The 7821-nt window shown below is 30.5% G+C and overlaps 2 non-coding genes across 2 annotated transcripts; both read right to left on the reverse strand.

Moving 5' to 3' along the window:
- Positions 1-4618: 4618 nt before the first annotated feature.
- Positions 4619-4702, reverse strand: TRNAL-CAA. The gene has a single exon. It is a non-coding gene; the product is annotated as a tRNA-Leu (tRNA).
- A 2786-nt stretch (positions 4703-7488) lies between these two features.
- On the reverse strand, positions 7489-7572 carry TRNAL-CAA. Its single transcript has one exon. It is a non-coding gene; the product is annotated as a tRNA-Leu (tRNA).
- Positions 7573-7821: the final 249 nt, after the last annotated feature.

A 7821-nucleotide genomic window follows, 5' to 3' on the forward strand; every position in this document is an offset into this window, starting at 1 on the left:
ATTTTCTTTCACATTCTGCACAATGTGGGACTTCTACTTTACATTACATAAGTGGTAAAGTATACCAACCCTTACACAAAAACTTGGTTCCAATGCAGTAACAAACATTCATAACTTCGTATCTCTTTACATTCTCAATAAACGCAAGTTATCGCCTATTTTTCTTTCTTTTGCTCTCGTTTCATTCCATCACATCTCTTACAAATTGTCATTTTTGTTTTTGTGTTCCCTATAAATGTAGATGGACATTTTGGTTGTGAATGAAATATTTTCCAAAAGTGAATTCTAAAGATCTTTTCTAAAAGTAGAATTCCGAGAGATGAATTCCAAAATTTAAAAATGTGTGTGTATCTTAATTCAAAACTGAGGAAGGATGTTCTTGCTCTGCAAAGTACTTTTTACTTTTTGATGGCTTATTTTAAACAAAAAGAAAAAGACAAGAGGTAAGATTTAAACCTACAATCTTGTTGGAAGTTAAAATTTAAATTAAAATTGTACATGTAACTCTCGTATATATTACAACCTGGAAACCATTTTTCAAACATAGTTTCCTAGAAGAATTTATTATTTATCATTGTAGTCCATTATTCTAGAGCAAAAACAACCTATCAACTAATACATCACTAGAGTAATCAATTAGTAATCCATTACTTTAAATAAAAACAAAACTAGTTCAATCAAAACAATTTATGTAATACTTTATTGATTCATTTTAACTTTTACATATCAAATAAAAAATTACTCATTCAAACATATAAAAACATATTTTGTTACTTTTATTTTAATTATTACATCTCAAACTTAAAACAAATGTTGTTAAATCTATCAAAACGATACCATTATACTCGCAAACAATGTACAAAACATATAGGAATATAGGTAACTATAACACATTAAAAGAATTTTAAGAAAATAACATTGTGGTCAGAAAAATATAGCTTGTCACCATTGAAGTATAAAAGTGGAGTTTAGTATACTAACATAGTATAAACAAGTAATGGACTTATTCGTATATGTTACATTGAGGGAATAAAATATAACAACTACAAAAGGAAAATTAGATGTTAGAGAGAGATGTTAAGAAATATCTCAAATGTAAAGCAATGCTGAATCAAAACTCAATAAAAAATGAAAAAAGGTGATGGTCCAAGCAAGTGAGGCTGCCTAGGTGATTTTTTGGAGGGTGGTTGCGACAACTTGTTATCCTTCCACTATTGGGAGGTAGAGGTAATCGTTGCTCTGTGAAACCAGCCTCACGCAGTGCCCTCTTGTCTAAGAGAGATGAGACTTATGCCTTCGCACAAGTCCCATCACCCAACTCTCAACTTGGAATGGGCAAGCCAGCTTTTAGCATCCATAACTCCAACCAGGGAGCCACAAAGTTGTTCCATCACCTTCATGCCCCCACTTGGGTTACAAGCTCTTGTCACTTAGCTCGGCGAGAACACAAGCTTGAGATCCACTATATAAAGTTTATTTTCTTTCACATTCTGCACAATGTGGGACTTCTACTTTACATTACATAAGTGGTAAAGTATACCAACCCTTACACAAAAACTTGGTTCCAATGCAGTAACAAACATTCATAACTTCGTATCTCTTTACATTCTCAATAAACGCAAGTTATCGCCTATTTTTCTTTCTCTTGCTCTCGTTTCATTCCATCACATCTCTTACAAATTGTCATTTTTGTTTTTGTGTTCCCTATAAATGTAGATGGACATTTTGGTTGTGAATGAAATATTTTCCAAAAGTGAATTCTAAAGATCTTTTCTAAAAGTAGAATTCCGAGAGATGAATTCCAAAATTTAAAAATGTGTGTGTATCTTAATTCAAAACTGAGGAAGGATGTTCTTGCTCTGCAAAGTACTTTTTACTTTTTGATGGCTTATTTTAAACAAAAAGAAAAAGACAAGAGGTAAGATTTAAACCTACAATCTTGTTGGAAGTTAAAATTTAAATTAAAATTGTACATGTAACTCTCGTATATATTACAACCTTGAAACCATTTTTCAAACATAGTTTCCTAGAAGAATTTATTATTTATCATTGTAGTCCATTATTCTAGAGCAAAAACAACCTATCAACTAATACATCACTAGAGTAATCAATTAGTAATCCATTACTTTAAATAAAAACAAAACTAGTTCAATCAAAACAATTTATGTAATACTTTATTGATTCATTTTAACTTTTACATATCAAATAAAAAATTACTCATTCAAACATATAAAAACATATTTTGTTACTTTTATTTTAATTATTACATCTCAAACTTAAAACAAATGTTGTTAAATCTATCAAAACGATACCATTATACTCGCAAACAATGTACAAAACATATAGGAATATAGGTAACTATAACACATTAAAAGAATTTTAAGAAAATAACATTGTGGTCAGAAAAATATAGCTTGTCACCATTGAAGTATAAAAGTGGAGTTTAGTATACTAACATAGTATAAACAAGTAATGGACTTATTCGTATATGTTACATTGAGGGAATAAAATATAACAACTACAAAAGGAAAATTAGATGTTAGAGAGAGATGTTAAGAAATATCTCAAATGTAAAGCAATGCTGAATCAAAACTCAATAAAAAATGAAAAAAAGGTGATGGTCCAAGCAAGTGAGGCTGCCTAGGTGATTTTTTGGAGGGTGGTTGCGACAACTTGTTATCCTTCCACTATTGGGAGGTAGAGGTAATCGTTGCTCTGTGAAACCAGCCTCACGCAGTGCCCTCTTGTCTAAGAGAGATGAGACTTATGCCTTCGCACAAGTCCCATCACCCAACTCTCAACTTGGAATGGGCAAGCCAGCTTTTAGCATCCATAACTCCAACCAGGGAGCCACAAAGTTGTTCCATCACCTTCATGCCCCCACTTGGGTTACAAGCTCTTGTCACTTAGCTCGGCGAGAACACAAGCTTGAGATCCACTATATAAAGTTTATTTTCTTTCACATTCTGCACAATGTGGGACTTCTACTTTACATTACATAAGTGGTAAAGTATACCAACCCTTACACAAAAACTTGGTTCCAATGCAGTAACAAACATTCATAACTTCGTATCTCTTTACATTCTCAATAAACGCAAGTTATCGCCTATTTTTCTTTCTTTTGCTCTCGTTTCATTCCATCACATCTCTTACAAATTGTCATTTTTGTTTTTGTGTTCCCTATAAATGTAGATGGACATTTTGGTTGTGAATGAAATATTTTCCAAAAGTGAATTCTAAAGATCTTTTCTAAAAGTAGAATTCCGAGAGATGAATTCCAAAATTTAAAAATGTGTGTGTATCTTAATTCAAAACTGAGGAAGGATGTTCTTGCTCTGCAAAGTACTTTTTACTTTTTGATGGCTTATTTTAAACAAAAAGAAAAAGACAAGAGGTAAGATTTAAACCTACAATCTTGTTGGAAGTTAAAATTTAAATTAAAATTGTACATGTAACTCTCGTATATATTACAACCTTGAAACCATTTTTCAAACATAGTTTCCTAGAAGAATTTATTATTTATCATTGTAGTCCATTATTCTAGAGCAAAAACAACCTATCAACTAATACATCACTAGAGTAATCAATTAGTAATCCATTACTTTAAATAAAAACAAAACTAGTTCAATCAAAACAATTTATGTAATACTTTATTGATTCATTTTAACTTTTACATATCAAATAAAAAATTACTCATTCAAACATATAAAAACATATTTTGTTACTTTTATTTTAATTATTACATCTCAAACTTAAAACAAATGTTGTTAAATCTATCAAAACGATACCATTATACTCGCAAACAATGTACAAAACATATAGGAATATAGGTAACTATAACACATTTAAAGAATTCTAAGAAAATGACATTGTGGTTAGAAAACTATAGCCTGTTACCATTGAAGTATAAAAGTGGAGTTTAGTATACTAACATAGTATAAAAAAGTAATGGACTTATTCGTATATGTTACATTGAGGGAATAAAATATAACAACTGCAAAAGGAAAATTAGATGTTAGAGAGAGATGTTAAGAAATATCTCAAATGTAAAGCAATGCTGAATGAAAGCTCAATCAGAAATGAAAAAGGTGATGGTCCAAGCAAGTGAGGCCTGCTAGATCGAGCCATGCGACCTGTGGTTGATAGGTTATTGACCCGCTAATATTAGTCCGGAGAAATTGCTACACCAACTAGCCACGACTTCAAGCCCCAACCGTTTGGATATCAAGACAACCAACGACGGAGTGTGATGTTGTGGCTTTGGCGTAAATCGACAATGTGTAATTTTCTTTGAGCATCGATAAGGTCTTGTGGAAAATCAACCCCTGCGATACATATTGCTAATTTTAAACAAAATGAAAAAAAAGAACATAAAAGTTAAACTTGCTTTTGGTTGTTTATGTAAAAAATTAATTTATTTACTCAACATTAGTACACTAAAACTATCCGTACTTAAAATGTAATATACCAAATTATTAATAGTCTTTACAACATTTTTCCATTATTAAATTTTTTACTATCATCACATTTTCATTTTCATTCCTCTACCAAAGTTTCTCTAAAATTAACTAATTTCGGTAAATCTAAATTTCATAACTAAAATTTATATTATTTAAAGTGTCAGAAGTGGGATTTGAACCCACGCCTTCTCACGAAGACCAGAACTTGAGTCTGGCGCCTTAGACCACTCGGCCATCCTGACCTTACGCTTTCTTTAATTGAAAAATGCCTTTTATTGTACAAAAAAAGAAGCTTTGGTACATACCGTATAATGTGCCTGAAACATCATTTTATATAAATGAAAAGATAAAAAAAATATAGATTTTACGTTTTATAAATTAGTATTTGTGATAATTGAGATTATGTTTTATTATGTGTTATGTATGGTACTTACACATTGGGATTTGATATAATCAATTACTTTTTAATTAACAGTTATAATTTGATGCTTCTGTGATTTGAAGTACTTAACTATATTTTTTTAATTGGGTATTCGTTCATTTAGATCAATATTAAAATTGTATTTGTTGGCATATGATATAATTATTGATTCACTTTAACTTTTACAAATAAAATAAAAAAATACTCATTCAAACATATAAAAACATATTTTGTTAGTTTTTTTTTTTAATTATTACAGCTCAAACTTAAAATAAATGTTGTTAAATCAATCAAAACGATACCATTATACTCGCAAACAATGTTCAAAACATATAGGAATATAGGTAACTATAACACATTAAAAGAATTTTAAGAAAATAACATTGTGGTTAGAAAAATATAGCTTGTCACCACTGAAGTATAAAAGTGGAGTTTAGTATACTAACATAGTATAAACAAGTAATGGACTTATTCGTATATGTTACATTGAGGGAATAAAATATAACAACTACAAAAGGAAAATTAGATGTTAGAGAGAGATGTTAAGAAATATCTCAAATGTAAAGCAATGCTGAATCAAAACTCAATAAAAAATGAAAAAAGGTGATGGTCCAAGCAAGTGAGGCTGCCTAGGTGATTTTTTGGAGGGTGGTTGCGACAACTTGTTATCCTTCCACTATTGGGAGGTAGAGGTAATCGTTGCTCTGTGAAACCAGCCTCACGCAGTGCCCTCTTGTCTAAGAGAGATGAGACTTATGCCTTCGCACAAGTCCCATCACCCAACTCTCAACTTGGAATGGGCAAGCCAGCTTTTAGCATCCATAACTCCAACCAGGGAGCCACAAAGTTGTTCCATCACCTTCATGCCCCCACTTGGGTTACAAGCTCTTGTCACTTAGCTCGGCGAGAACACAAGCTTGAGATCCACTATATAAAGTTTATTTTCTTTCACATTCTGCACAATGTGGGACTTCTACTTTACATTACATAAGTGGTAAAGTATACCAACCCTTACACAAAAACTTGGTTCCAATGCAGTAACAAACATTCATAACTTCGTATCTCTTTACATTCTCAATAAACGCAAGTTATCGCCTATTTTTCTTTCTTTTGCTCTCGTTTCATTCCATCACATCTCTTACAAATTGTCATTTTTGTTTTTGTGTTCCCTATAAATGTAGATGGACATTTTGGTTGTGAATGAAATATTTTCCAAAAGTGAATTCTAAAGATCTTTTCTAAAAGTAGAATTCCGAGAGATGAATTCCAAAATTTAAAAATGTGTGTGTATCTTAATTCAAAACTGAGGAAGGATGTTCTTGCTCTGCAAAGTACTTTTTACTTTTTGATGGCTTATTTTAAACAAAAAGAAAAAGACAAGAGGTAAGATTTAAACCTACAATCTTGTTGGAAGTTAAAATTTAAATTAAAATTGTACATGTAACTCTCGTATATATTACAACCTTGAAACCATTTTTCAAACATAGTTTCCTAGAAGAATTTATTATTTATCATTGTAGTCCATTATTCTAGAGCAAAAACAACCTATCAACTAATACATCACTAGAGTAATCAATTAGTAATCCATTACTTTAAATAAAAACAAAACTAGTTCAATCAAAACAATTTATGTAATACTTTATTGATTCATTTTAACTTTTACATATCAAATAAAAAATTACTCATTCAAACATATAAAAACATATTTTGTTACTTTTATTTTAATTATTACATCTCAAACTTAAAACAAATGTTGTTAAATCTATCAAAACGATACCATTATACTCGCAAACAATGTACAAAACATATAGGAATATAGGTAACTATAACACATTTAAAGAATTCTAAGAAAATGACATTGTGGTTAGAAAACTATAGCCTGTTACCATTGAAGTATAAAAGTGGAGTTTAGTATACTAACATAGTATAAAAAAGTAATGGACTTATTCGTATATGTTACATTGAGGGAATAAAATATAACAACTGCAAAAGGAAAATTAGATGTTAGAGAGAGATGTTAAGAAATATCTCAAATGTAAAGCAATGCTGAATGAAAGCTCAATCAGAAATGAAAAAGGTGATGGTCCAAGCAAGTGAGGCCTGCTAGATCGAGCCATGCGACCTGTGGTTGATAGGTTATTGACCCGCTAATATTAGTCCGGAGAAATTGCTACACCAACTAGCCACGACTTCAAGCCCCAACCGTTTGGATATCAAGACAACCAACGACGGAGTGTGATGTTGTGGCTTTGGCGTAAATCGACAATGTGTAATTTTCTTTGAGCATCGATAAGGTCTTGTGGAAAATCAACCCCTGCGATACATATTGCTAATTTTAAACAAAATGAAAAAAAAGAACATAAAAGTTAAACTTGCTTTTGGTTGTTTATGTAAAAAATTAATTTATTTACTCAACATTAGTACACTAAAACTATCCGTACTTAAAATGTAATATACCAAATTATTAATAGTCTTTACAACATTTTTCCATTATTAAATTTTTTACTATCATCACATTTTCATTTTCATTCCTCTACCAAAGTTTCTCTAAAATTAACTAATTTCGGTAAATCTAAATTTCATAACTAAAATTTATATTATTTAAAGTGTCAGAAGTGGGATTTGAACCCACGCCTTCTCACGAAGACCAGAACTTGAGTCTGGCGCCTTAGACCACTCGGCCATCCTGACCTTACGCTTTCTTTAATTGAAAAATGCCTTTTATTGTACAAAAAAAAGAAGCTTTGGTACATACCGTATAATGTGCCTGAAACATCATTTTATATAAATGAAAAGATAAAAAAATATAGATTTTACGTTTTATAAATTAGTATTTGTGATAATTGAGATTATGTTTTATTATGTGTTATGTATGGTACTTACACATTGGGATTTGATATAATCAATTACTTTTTAATTAACAGTTATAATTTGATGCTT

The sequence above is a fragment of the Vigna unguiculata genome, chromosome 1, assembly GCF_004118075.2.
Source record: "Vigna unguiculata cultivar IT97K-499-35 chromosome 1, ASM411807v1, whole genome shotgun sequence".
In the NCBI taxonomy this organism is placed as follows: domain Eukaryota; kingdom Viridiplantae; phylum Streptophyta; class Magnoliopsida; order Fabales; family Fabaceae; genus Vigna; species Vigna unguiculata.